Source organism: Bos javanicus, chromosome 29, assembly GCF_032452875.1.
Source record: "Bos javanicus breed banteng chromosome 29, ARS-OSU_banteng_1.0, whole genome shotgun sequence".
In the NCBI taxonomy this organism is placed as follows: Eukaryota; Metazoa; Chordata; class Mammalia; order Artiodactyla; family Bovidae; genus Bos; species Bos javanicus.
Window position 1 is genome coordinate 39,788,603 of NC_083896.1, and position 13,804 is coordinate 39,802,406.

At 45.2% G+C, this 13,804-nt stretch overlaps 1 pseudogene; it reads right to left on the bottom strand.

Annotated features, from left to right (window-relative positions):
* Positions 1–3,968: 3,968 nt before the first annotated feature.
* Positions 3,969–12,945, bottom strand: LOC133241867 (pregnancy-associated glycoprotein 1-like; annotated as a pseudogene).
* Between the last annotated feature and the right edge of the window lie 859 nt (positions 12,946–13,804).

Genomic DNA, 13,804 nt, shown 5'->3' on the forward strand with positions numbered 1-13,804 from the left:
ACCTGAATGCCTGTGCATGACCCTGAGTATATTCCTGACCACAATAAGACCGATATGAACATTAAGCTGAGATGTTCTTTTCAAGCATCACCACATCAGTATAAGAGCCTCCTCTGGTCCACTGAGAGCCAGCATTACCAAAGGAAAAAAACCCATTGCAGTCCCAATCTGAGTAACCTTTAACCTCAGAGATGTTCTGGGAGCTAGAGCTCCATCTAGCTTCCGAACTTCTGATTCCTAGCGAGGCTAGGCGATTTCTTGACTACCAATCCAAGTTTGGGACCTAAGCCACAGTACACAGTAACAATATAGATCACAAGTCCCTTGAAAGTCTATAATCTGATAGATTAGGTTAGTACTTCTAATTCCGAAGGAGTTATGAAATGGTCAAAGAGACCGAAAAGTTTGACCGAGAAAGGAGAGTTCAGTCCACACACTTTGCCCATTTCTGGTCGGTTCCCTAAGGAGACATTGGGTGCCTCTTGGCATTGGCAGGTCGGTATAAACCCCTGACAGGTTTCTGCCATAAGCTGTATGAGATCACCGTGGAACCGCAGAGCAGGGCTCCTCAGTTGCTTCACACAGGGCATGTCATTCATTCACACGAGCACACTTTAGAGTTAGTAAAGCACAGCAGAAAACGTGTTCACTAAGAGAACAAAGGACTAGAGCTCCAAGCATCCTTATCTTGTCCTGAAGGATCCCAGATGAGCCCCCAAGATGAAAGGTTGTTGTATCATGCAAAGACGCCAGGATTCTTGGCCCCAAAGAAGAAGAATTCAATCCAGGGCCAGAGATGAGTCTTGATTGCTCAGAGCTTTTGTGTAATAAAGTTTTATTAAAGTATAAAGGAGATAGAGAAAGCTTCTGACATAGGCATCAGAAGGGGACAGGAAGAGTACCCCCTGCTAGTCTTCCACTGGATGTTATATAGTCACTAGCAGTCTGTTGGAGAAGGCAATGGCAAGCCACTCCAGTACTCTTGCCTAGAAAATCCCATGGATGGAGGAGCCTGGTGGGCTACAGTCCATGTGGTCGCCACGAGTCAGTCGCGACTGAGCGACTTCACTTTCACTTTTCACTTTCATGCAAACGAGAAGGAAATGGCAACCCACTCCAGTGTTCTTGCCTGGAGAATCCCAGGGATGGCAGAGCCTGGTGGGCTGCTGTCTATGGGGTCGCACAGAGTCAGACACGACTGAAGCGACTTAGCAGCAGCAGCAGCAGCAGCAGCAGCAGCAGCAGTCTGTTAATGAAAGAAAAGAATGTCTTAAAACTCAGAATGGCACCAGGCCCCTCACCCATAAGATGCATTTAGGGATAATCTTGGCACCAAATGGTTCGTCTTGGCCATAAAATAATTAACTTGAATCTTGAAGAAGGGAAGACCACCACACAAATAGTTTCATTTACATATATTAGAAGAACAATATCTGAGTATAACATACTGGTTTGTCAAGTAGGTTCTGAGCCAAAAGGCGGAACTGACTTGAAGACAGAGTTTGGGGTAAATGCATAGTACATTAGCATAGCTTAAGATAAACATTTTCATAAGAAAAAGGCATTGGTTATCTCTAGATTTGAGAATAGTTTATTTCAGGCGAAACCAGGTGTCATTATGGCAACACAGTATTTTAAGAGAAACCTCCTTTTAAATTTGTATAGAGAAGGAAAAAATATCGCTAGTTTCTTTCTTCCTGACGCTTAAGAAAGATAAAAATGTCTGACATTTGCAGGCTATTTCCTCTGTTTGGAGACCCCTGGCCTTCCTGCCAGTTACCCTCTCACCATCACACCATCATGCTTATTTCACTTGCTAGCAAGGTAATGCTCAATATCTTTCAACCTAAGTTTCGAAAGTACATGAACTGAGAACTTCTAGATATACAAAGTGGTTTGAGGAACCAGAGATCAAATTGCCAACATCCATTGGATCATAGAGAAAGCAAGGGATACCCAGAAAAACATTTCCATCTGCTTCACTGATTATGCTAAAGCCTTTCAATATATGAACCATAACAAACTCTGGAAAATTCTTAAGGAAATGGGAGTACCAGATCACCTTACCTTTCTCCAAACAAGTCTGTATGTAGGTCAAAAAGCGGCAGTTAAAATCAGACATGGAAAAACTGAAAGATTTAAAATTGGGAAAGGAGAATGACAAGATATACATTGTCACTCTGGTTATGTAACTTATATGTAGGATACATAATTCAATATGCTGGTCTGGATAAATTCCAAGCTGGAATCAAGATTGCTGGGAGAAGTATCAACATCCACAGATATGAAGATGACACCACCCTAATAGCAGAAAGCAAAAAAGAGCTAAAGAGCCTCTCGATGAAGAGAGGAGATGAAAAAACTACCTTAAGCTCAACATTCAAAAAACTATTCACAAAAAGATACCCAACATTCATGACATCCAGTCTCACCACTTCACAGCATATAGATGAGGGAAAAGTGGAAACAGTGGCAGATTTTATTTTCTTGGGCTTCAAAATCACTATGGACCTTGACTAGAGCCACAAAATTAAAAGACACTTGCTCCTTGGAAGGAAGAAAGGCTATGAAACACCTGCACTGTTTATTAAAACACAAAGACTCACTTTGCTACAGAGGTCTCTAGTGTCACAGGTACGGTTTTTCCAGTAATCAGGTACAGATGGGATATCTGGACCATAAGAAATGGTGAATGCCAAAGAATTGAGCTTTTGAACTGTGGTGCTTGAGAAGATTCTTGAGAGTCCCTTATACAACAAGGACATCAAACCAATCGGAAAGGAAATCAACCTCTGACCCCTGCTGTCTCAGCTGAGGCATCTACTGAGGGCCTCCAGGTGCAAAGAACGGATGCTTCCACTGTAAAAGTGCCTAACCATGGCAGGTCCAAGCAAACAGTTTGTAGCCCCACCCATGGAGAAACTCTGAAAGGCTGAAGGCTCTGGAGGAGGGGGGTGGCTCAGGGATCCACTGGGGCCACCACTTACCAAGTAGGACTGGAAAGGACAGAGCAGGCATATGTGGCAGAGACCTGGTGACTGGGTGTGGGACAAAAGGGAACCAGCTCTCCATGAAGTACCTCACCCAAACTCCCTTGGAGGAGAAGCCCAGTGATAAGATCATCTGAGATGGGATGAAGAGAGTCTATTTCATTACCCCTTATAATTCCTCTGAATGAGGAGGTGGTGGAGTCAGTGGGTGTTCACAAACTCTTCCATGGCCTAGACTATCTCCCAATCGCTATCCTTGGGGCTGCCTCTCCCCAGCTTCAGTCTTGTAGTTCTGGAGGAAATTGACAATCATGTGTGCTGTTGGGTCAGGGCCACAAGACCATGTAAAGCCAATTATAGGACCCCATGGCCCTGCCAGGATGGCTGATCTAGGACTGTACACGTGATCTGAGGTGGGTCATTCAGAGAACGCCCTTGAACTCTGATGTCTTCAATATTTTCTTTCTTTATTGGAAATGACTTCAGGATACAAAACCCTAGAGCAGGTAGCTTGGATTCCCTCACTAGGTATAGAAGCCTTAAGGAAGAATGTTGTCAGGATAAGACCATCAAGAAGAGGGAATGAAACAGTCAGGGTATGAAATAGAGAACTGATGACTACTGATTTCTTGGGTCCAGTCACTGAGATCTTTGTATTTGCTCTGAGTCTTGTGTCCTGGATTCCCAGAATCACTTCAATGAGTCTCCCCTTTCCTTGAAGCCAGGTGGAGGTGGGCTCCTCTCAACTGTGATTCAGACTTGGTTCTAGATCCTTCCCGATCATTGAACACCTCCCAGACACAAACAAAGGCTCCTGTCTGTTTCAGCACCATTATGAGTGAAACTCTTTATTCTTTAATGAGAATAGGGTGTGCAGACCACCAGATACAGTTCACCAACATCCTGGGCAGGAGTACCCTAAGTGTGACTTAGTGTTTCTCAGAGCGGCCTTACTGATTCCTGAACCACTCCAAGCATTTATACTGCCTTTGCCAGGCCAATCCTGTCATTTCCTCAATCAAAAACTGAGAAATACAGCCTCAGGTAGACGTCACCCAGCATCCAGGTCTCTCTAGATGTCCTAACTGTGTTCTCTTTAAAGGTGGTATAGCAGTGGCCTCTAGAATCCTGGGGGAGTCAGAGACACACACCAGTCAGCCTGAGCCCTTATGTGTGACTCCCACAAATATCCAGACCCAGCACAATTCTTGGTTTTATTTCCCTCTTTTGGTAAGTATCAAGGAATTTTCTCATTAGCAAGGGATATGAGAGTTCATCAGCAACCGAAAAGGGCCAAAACATGAGGTTGCCATGAGGAAGGCTGTGGGAGAGGGGAGGACTGAGAGGTGGGGATACAGAGGAATAATAAACAACAAAGACCTACTGTAGAGCATAAAGAAATATATTAACTATCCAGTCATAAACCACATGAAAAAGAATAAGAAAAAGAATATATATTTCTGTATGTGTATAACTGAGTTACATTGCTGTGCAGCAGAACTTAACGTAACACTGAAGATTAGCCACACTTCAATAAAATTTTTAGAAAAGAAAAAGAGTCCATAGTTCTCCTCTCTCCCTGTTTCTTTCCTTCTGCATCCTGTTCCTTGTTTTCTCTGAAGAGAATGATGGTTCTCCTCCTGCGTCTACACAATCCGTACTTTATTTAAAAACTTAATTTTGTATTGGAGTATAGCGGATTAACAATATTCTGAGTTTCAGGTGGACAGTAAACGGACTCAACCATATGTATCCGGGTATCCTGGTCCCAAAAATACCCCTCCCATCCAGGTTGTCATATAATTAAGTGGAGTTCACCGTGCTACACAGTAACTCATTGTTGGTTATCCATCTTAAATAGAGCAGTGCCCACAACACATTCTTGAAGACTTAACTCAGGTACTCTGGGAAGCCACCTTCGGCCCGCACTCACCTACTTTGGCCACTCCAGGCTTGGGTGGGTAACTTACTCTGGTTCCCCATCCCCACCGGTCAGTCCATAGCCCTCATCACCCCGAGTAAACCCCCAGTACCCGAAATGCAAAGCACTTTGGGATGACATTTGCATGGAATCCAGTGCAGCTTTGCCTAGAACCAAGCAACCGTCCATATGACTCCATGAGTTTACACTTTTAGAATTCCTGAAATTCCCTCCCATCCTCAAAGCCTTCTTTGAGCCCATCAGCCAGCTCTGAACTCCCCTAGGGAGCTGACATGAAGCCTCCACCCTGTGCCAGGGCTGAGCAGTCACTGTGCACCCTTTATTCACGTTAGCATCCAGCCTCTCCACAGAGGGGTTGGGTAGCCTGACTCACAAAGTGGGGACCTGGCCAGAGTTAGGGGAAGATGCATCTGAGAACTAGGGTGACCATGTAATTTATCATCCAAATGAGGAAAACTGAGAGAAGGGAAGGGAGACTGTTAATCCCTATGGTGGGACAGCACATTGGGACTATCCCCAGCCATTCCAGTGTCACATGACTTATTTCAAGGACTTTTAGAGCTGACTTTCTGTTTTCATCCATCTGAGGGTTCAGATTGAACTGAAGCTCTTTAAGTACTGAGAATCTGAGTGTTCCCCTCTCCTTGTGACTCCCACCATGCCAGCATGGCGTGGTGTCTCCACATTTATTTCAGGATGATCAGTGTCCCAGACGGCCCTTTACTCTCAAGTAGTTCGTATTGTGGGAGACTCTGGCAAGCCCCAAGGCTCAGCAGCATCTGCAATAGTGTGAGATGGCCTGCAGAGGGCACCCTCTTCCCAGCAGCAGCCCAAGGGTTCCTGCAAGTTCCTATTTGAGAACCACCCCTCAGGGTCCTCCCCTCACCTTGAGGATGTAGGCTTGAGCTGGTACTGGGTAGTTGATACCATCGATTATGAAGCTAATAGAGGGCAGGGTATTGACTGCAAAACATGGAACATAGTGCCATTAGAGAGAGGGAGAGAAGTTGGCCCTGGAGATCCTTCTTGTGTGTGGAGACTGGGAGTGACCCTGGGGCATGACCCTTCACCTTCAAACCCTGTGGTGTGGTGCCGATGAGCTTCTGGATGTTATTGACCAGTCTTCTTGGGCCAAGGATCAGTGATGTCCCTGTATCCACAAGGGCCTCACAGCCGCCAGAACAAGCAATAACCTTTCTTTTCATGGAGATGCTGAGAGACAGTGTGACAAAGCAGAGATCAAGGTCACTCTGAGTCTCCCCAGAGCTTCCCCCTTCCTGACTGTCTTCTAAACAGCCCTTTGTCTCTTGCCCTCTTTTCCTTTGCTCCCTACACGGCACCTTCCTTGACATTCTTGAATGCAGTACTTGAATACACCAGGCTCTTTTGCACCTTGATACAAGCTGATCTTCCTTCCTAAAGGAGCCCCCTCCCCTTTGACTAGCAAATTTCTTCTCATCTTCCAGATTCCAGCTTAATTGTCATGGTTTCAGGGAAGTCTTTCCCCTGGTGTTTATTGGTATACTTTCTTGACAGTCTCTGTAGACACTTTCTCATGTCTAGCATGTACCAAAGTCACAATTCACTATGTGTGTGTCTCATTCCCTGTTCATCTGCCTTCTTAGATGGGAGGGCAAGTTTTATTCTCCTTGCCTCCCTAAAGTGCCTGGCACACAGTGGATGCCCAAGGCTTGTCTGTTCAGTGAGTGAATGAAGACTGTGCGAATAATGAATGAGAAACATCCAGAGAGCTGTATCTTGTGGGGAACAAATAACAGGTCAATCGCAGAGTGAAGATGGAGATTTGCGAGGGCAGCAGATTCTCATAGTGGTAGGAGACAGGGGGTCCTCTGGGAGAGGGTGTCTCCAAGCACTGCTCCTACAACCAGCTCAGACCCTGAGACCCTGGCCAGGAAATACATGACTAGCCCACAGAAACTCCAAAGGATAGGTCAGCTTTTGTCTGAGGGTATCACACAGAATCATCTCAATTATGCCTCTTGTCCTCAGGTCACTCCTGGATCCCACCTTCCTGATTCTCTGTTATAGCCCCTGCCCTACTGTGTGCCCATGAACGTGGGATGTCTTTTTTATTAGTTGCTTTCAAGTCTTAAGACTTCAGCAAATCTCTCCACACTGCTCAGTAGTTGCTCCCTTAGGAGACCAGTTCTACCCATTTGCTGAGGACTTTCCCTGTTTTTAAACTGACATTTGTCTGTACTGAGAACTTCCGAGGTAGCCCCAGACAACTGGTCATCTTATATCTCTGTTCAGGCTGGATAAATTCTCCCTGATCCTCTGTTCACCACAATGTAGAGTCCCCTAACCATGCTCCACACCTCACAGGGCAGTGGGTGCAGCCCTCTCCCAGGTGCACAGACCCCTCCAACCCTTTTAGGACCCTGGTCAGAACCCTGGTCAGAAGGCCAGGGGATTATGAACCCATGGGTGGTTTGCATATATATCTGGTTGTGTGTTTGTTTGTATGTGTCTCTGTGAGTGTTTGTGTGTCTCTGACTAGCTATGCATGTTTATATGTGTCTGTGTATGTTTATATGTGTCTGCTTATGTGTTTCCATGTGTCTGTGTGTCTGTCTGTGTTGTTGTGAGTGGTGTATATGTCTGTGTGACTGTGTGTCTGAGGATGTATTTGTGTGTGTCTGCCTGTATGCATGTACGGTAGCGGGAGCATCACTTGGGCTGACCCTCAGAGGGAGAGGTTACCAGTCCATGTGTACTCTCCAGTCGCCCGCGTGGATCAGTGGCACCCAGCTGAGAGCTACCTGGTAGTAGGATTTATCCACCCCACCAGACATCACCACACTGCCTTTCGCCATGCATGTGTAGAGAGAAGAGAGGGGGGATCGTTGGAGGACAGTAACAACGGCACTGTCTGAGAGCTGTGCTGGTCCACCCATCAAGGCCCTAATAAGGTCCCCATAAACAGATGCAGAAATCGAGGCTAGGAGAGATTGAGATCCAGACTGAGGTCAGTTACCAGCTAGTGAGTGACACAGAAGAGGTTAGAAGCTGAGTCACTTGGCTAGGCTCCACCCACTCTATCTTCTGAAGATGCTCTACCTCCTGTGACCTGAGTGCTCAGACACACTCAGAGGACATGATGCTGAAGCATATTGGCTTTCTCCTTGTCTAGCTTGTCATTTTTCAGGAAAATCAAAGCCTGGGCATTCTAAGGGTGTGGGTTCAGGTCACCCAGAGTTGGCTGCACTGGCCTGTGACCTCTACTGTTCAAAGGGCCCCACACTCAGAAGGGACCCCACCTATACTCTCCCTGTCTTGAAATGCCTAATATTTCTTGAACAATGGATCCCACATGTTTGTTTTGTGTCCCACACTTTCATTTTTCACTGGCTCCTGCAAATTGGGTAGCTGGTCCTGGGCTCCCAGTGGAATGCTAAAGAAGAAGGAAAAATATCCACCATCCTTCTCCTTCCTTCCTGATCAAACTCATAAGCAAATCTTATTGCTTTTTCCTCCAACTTGTTTCCTGTTGCCTTCCATTAGTCTTCCTCCTCACTCACCCGCCTAGACCAAGTTACTGGTCTTGAGCCCAGGAGCAGCATTGTCTTCCAGTAAAACGTTATTTATAAAAGCCAGTGGTGAAGCCAGGTACGGCCCTGGGGCTATATTTATCCTGGGTTAGATTATCTCTCAGGATTCTTCTTTATCAAGTGTTCTGTAACTTTTGTGCAACGGAAAGCATCTTAAAGCTAATTTAGAGAAAGGTATTGTCCATCTCAGACGTACTTGCTCAAGTAGAAGGCAAAAGCAGGCTCAGAAATGGCACCATGATTCTTCAGGTTGTCAAAGATGGGGATGGCTTCAAAAACAGATATATTGGTGTAGTTCAAGCCCAAGATGCCATCAAAAGGTACACCCTCACACCCATATGCCACAACGTTTAGACCGAACAGCTGGTCAGAACTTACAAAGTCCCCAATCTGTGGGAGAGAAGATACGTGAAGTGGGGCTAGGACTGGGCTGGGGTGCATTGCCATTAGATCCTCAGAGAATTGCGGCAGGGCTGTGTCTTTGCTGGACCTCAGATGGTTAGACCAAGCTGGGAGGGGAATTTGAGTTCCATTTGTGAGAGGTTGTGAATTTTAAAACATCTGCCCCTCTGAAAAACACCACCTGAGTGAGTCAAATTGGCCTTGTGGCTTCTGTCCAGGTGGGGCAACCAAGAGTCAGGCCAGGACCCATTGGTGCCACCTTGTGGACCAAATGAGTTGAGAGCAAGGTAGCCTTCTCTGGCATCACTATGACCTAATGACAGGAATGGACTGAATTCTCTAAGGTACTGTGGATTCTGTATCTGTCCAGGAAGACGGAAGCCAAAAACACAGTCTTGCTTGCAGGGATCTATGAAACTGCTGCCTGGGAAATTCACTTTTGGGGATATGTATGTATTTGTGCGAGTGTGTATAAGAAAGAAAGAGAGAGAGGGAAACTACTCAAGTACTTTGAGGAGGCAGGACATACGTCTTATGAGACTCTCAAAGGCACCCTAGAGTGAGAACTCATTTATCAGGCCCCTTGACATCTCTGGCCTCCAGTGTCCCACTATGGATACCTGAAGCCCTTGACTTCCCCCAGGGCCCCATAGAAGTTTTATACTGTCCGTAAATACCCTACAGCAACTTCAGTCAAGAAAAGCCAACCAAGCTCCACCGTTTACCACATGTGGGCCCTCAGCAAGGCCCTTTCTGTCTGCACCTCAGTTTCCTCATATGTCTCATGAGCTAATCAGACCACCTGCTATGTTGTGTTGTTGCAGGATTAAACCAATTATTACCTGAAAGTGCCTGGAACAGTCTGTCAATATAAAAGTGGGCGCTTTTTTCCCTCTTCTCACTCCCAGGAAAATGAACCTTGAGCTGCTCATGAGCAGAGGAGCTGAAAGTCCACACCTCAAGCCACTCCCTGGGTTAGGTAATCCATTTGCTCGTGTGTTGCCACGGACACTGCCTCCCCAGGGACAGGATCCTGTGGGTAAGATGGCCAATATCTATGGGAGTTAGGCTAGGAAGGGTCCTGCCAGATGGTCCTGCATCTGTTTTGCAAGCAGGGGTCACTCCATAGCCAGTCCTGACTCAGCTTCTCTTTCCATGTTATCCAAATGGTGTTATAAACAAGAAATCCTTTCATGCTCCCAGATCCATAGGCGATGCTGAAGGTGTTTTGGGTAGGCCGGAAGGTGGAAGACTTGTAATGTCTGAACCTAAGTTATGTAGCTGCAGACACAAGAGATGAGTGTCATCAGGTGCCAAGGGTGGAAACAGGGTGGCAGAGCAAGTGAAGGATGGTCTGGGTAGGGAGTGTCTGTACTCACAACAGGCTGGACTTTAGCAAAAGATGGAGGGCACCCACAAATCAGATAAGCCTGTGTCAAAGATAACCTGGAACTCCTGAGGGTGTGTTCCAATGGTGACGTTACCCATGTAGAGTATCTACAGGGAGAAGGAGGGAGTGGGTTAGGACAGAACTGGCTACCCTCTGTTCCCACACTGATGTCTCCCTTTGGGTGTCATATATCTCTTGAGATCACTTTCCTACCACTGTGAAGCTCACAGCCTTTGATCACAGAGGTGCTTGCATTTGATTTTTTTTTTTTTTTCCTGTGCTACATTGTATGCAGGATATTGATTCTATGACTAGGCATTGAAATGGTACTTTCTGCATTGGAAGCTCAGAGGCATAACCACTGGACCTCCAGGACGGTTGGACACCCAGGGAAGTCCTGGTGCCTTCATTTGAGAAACTCTGTAGTCTCTTCAAACTCAGCCTTTGCACCCCCTTCTCCAGGAGGTCCTTCTTGATCAACCCCAGCCACTCCCTCTAAACTCAGACCACATCCAATCAACACCACACAAGTGACCCTTTCATTTGAATGTATTTACTCTTTGCCTATCTCTCAGGCTGCCTTGGGCATTCTTGAAGACAAAATAATCCCTTTTTCTAATCTAAAAACAGTAACGACTATGTTAGATTCTGATGGCCTTACACAGAATATGGGTTCAGTAACTTTTTACCTCTGTGGTTCTTGCATCTCTGGAAACTGAATTCCTCTGCCTGGGGATTCACAATTGCTTTGCAGTTGGTTCTACTTTCTGATCAGAGATGATTCACTCTTCATCTGTAACTAGTTGACTCCCTTAGTTCAGAAGGAACTGTTGCTGATGCTTCTGTTGCTGCATCGCTTCAGTCGTGTATGATTCTGTGCAACCCCATAGACAGCAGCCCACCAGGCTCTACCATCCCTGGGATTCTCCAGGCAAGAACATTGGAATGGGTTGAAATTTCCTTCTCCAATTCAGGAAAGTGAAAAGTGAAAGTGAAGTCCTCAGTCGTGTCTGCCTCTTAGCGACCCCATGGACTGCAGCCTACCAGGCCTCTCTGTCCTTGGGTTTTTCCAGGCAAGAGTACTGTAGTTGGTTGTCATTGCCTTCTCCTCTGAAGGAACAATCTCCCTCAAACTAATGACACATCTTTGATACAGAAATGAATGTTTACCTGCCACCTGGTAATTTCTCGGCCCAGTCACCAAGACAAGAGTTAAGGATGATAGTGCCTTCTCCTCTGGGTGGGGCCCCTTTTGCCCAGTGTGTCTGCCTCCTGCAGGAGCCCCAGCCCCAACATCCCACGTGGCACCTCCAGATGAGCCCCAGTGCTAGGTTAGAGCACCAGGGGGCGCTGTGGAGCGCCATCCTCCCAAAATACTCACATCCATGATGTTCCTCAGGGGGTGAATAGTTATATTTGAGCCACCAGAAGAAATCCGGGACAGACTGTAAGCATATTCCTTGAGGAAATTTTTCAGCATGTTTTTTTCACTTAGGGTATTTCTCATGGTCTTCACTTTCCTTAGAGATATTCTTTCACCAAACATTTGACAAAGAAAACAAAGAAGATGCTACAATTACCTGTCAGTGTTAAGGTATAACTGTCATTGCAATGGCACTATGTATTTTCTAATCATTTTTATGAGTCACCTTATTATAAGAATTTTATGCATATTCCATGGCAAAGATGCAGGTTTAAATAAAGATTCTGTTCTGTAGTGTTGGGTAAGCCATATGACCCTGTGGGGTCTCAATCTCCCCTTCAGTAAAATGGTGGAATGTAACAATACAAACCCTCTGAATAGGATATCTTGGGGATAAGTGAAGTGATGGATATAAGGTACCTGATAAATAAGAAGTCTCAACAATGACAGCCACTAGCAGTGCTGTTGCCGTCCCACTGTATCCTTCTCATAGAAGCTCAGGGAAAGAGGTAGAAGGGGATTCCTGTCCTCTTTTACAAGGGAGGAATTTGAAATTCAAGAGACTTGTGAATTGGCTGTGGTCACACTGCTTGTCAGATATAAAACAGTGTATAACTAGCTCTCCCAATCTTTCTCAAAGTTGAAAGAGAAGAGAGAGTTGAAAGAAGAATCCAGGAGATAGGGAACAAGTTCAGGAAATGTAGAAAATTAAAAGAAAAGTTAAAAGAAAACACCACAGAGAGAAATACACTCACAGAGACTTCCAAAGGGATGGAGAGATACATGATAGTGATGCAGAGATGCAGACATAGACATATACACACTGAAGTAGACAGGGAACAAAGAACATGCTAAATAAAAGGTAGAAAAGTGCTTTCCACAGGACCACACCTACATCTGCACTGACTGTGCACTGAACACTTGCAAGGACTTCCAATTTCAATAGGTCATGACATGACTGGACCCCAGAGTTGTCCAACTATGCAAATCTACACCAAGAACCTTGGGTCCCACAGTTCCTATAGCAAGGTACTTATCAATATTTAAGGGTTTAACTTTAAGATTGTCAGGGAAATATTCCATTCTGTTCTAAAGCTGATGAGTAGAAGAATAATCAGATGAAAAGAAAAATCACAGAAAAGAGATGATGTGGCTTACAGTCTCCATACTTACATGATTCTGCAATCTGAAAAGACCACCAGCCCAAGGAGCGCAAGCCACTTCATGCTTCTTTCCTGGCTCCAAGTACTCAGGAAAGTTCAGGTTCTTAGCACATAATGGTGACCGGGAGCCCCTAGTTATATATGCTCTGACATGCCCTCGTTTAGCACTTTAGGCCAATAATAGGTCTGAAATAATCAAAAAGGTCTCAATAAAGTATTTACCTTCATCAGTGTCCTTGGCAAGTGGACTTTGAAGCTTCACAGAATACAGAGAATTGAACTGTAATCTCTTCCTTGAAGCTTGGCTGGAAAATCAAACTGATCTGCATGGACATCTAAGAAGATGGAGAACCTTGCCTACTTGGAGAAAAAAACTGCTAAGAACATCATAAAAATGGATACTAAGGTCGAGGCTCGACATTCGTGTTTTCATGTCATCTTCCTAGCCACTTCATGAGATATGCATGGCTGTCTTCATTGGAGAGGAGATTGCTAGGAGGATAAGTTGTCAAATGACAAAGTGAAGACTTCAGGAACAGCCAAGGAACATACAACTGGCTTTAGGTAGTGGGTCTAATGGCAGACATCACGGGCACCTATGATGCCAGTCTGCATAAAAGATTTAGGCCAGAGCAGTACTTCAATTGCATGGTTTCAGTATTGGAAGAAATGTCATATGCATCCACAAGATATTTTATATCATCCAACAAATGTACAAGGAAGAACTGTGTGCTAGGTTCTGGGTTAAAGGCTTCAAAGTCAAAGTTGATCAAGATAAAAGTAGTCTTTTTTTTTTTTTTTACATTTTATTTTTATTTATTTATGTTTTTTTTTTTTTACTTTACAATATTGTATTGGTTTTGCCATACATCAACATGAATCCGCCACAGGTATGCATGTGTTCCCCAGAGCTAGTAGTCTA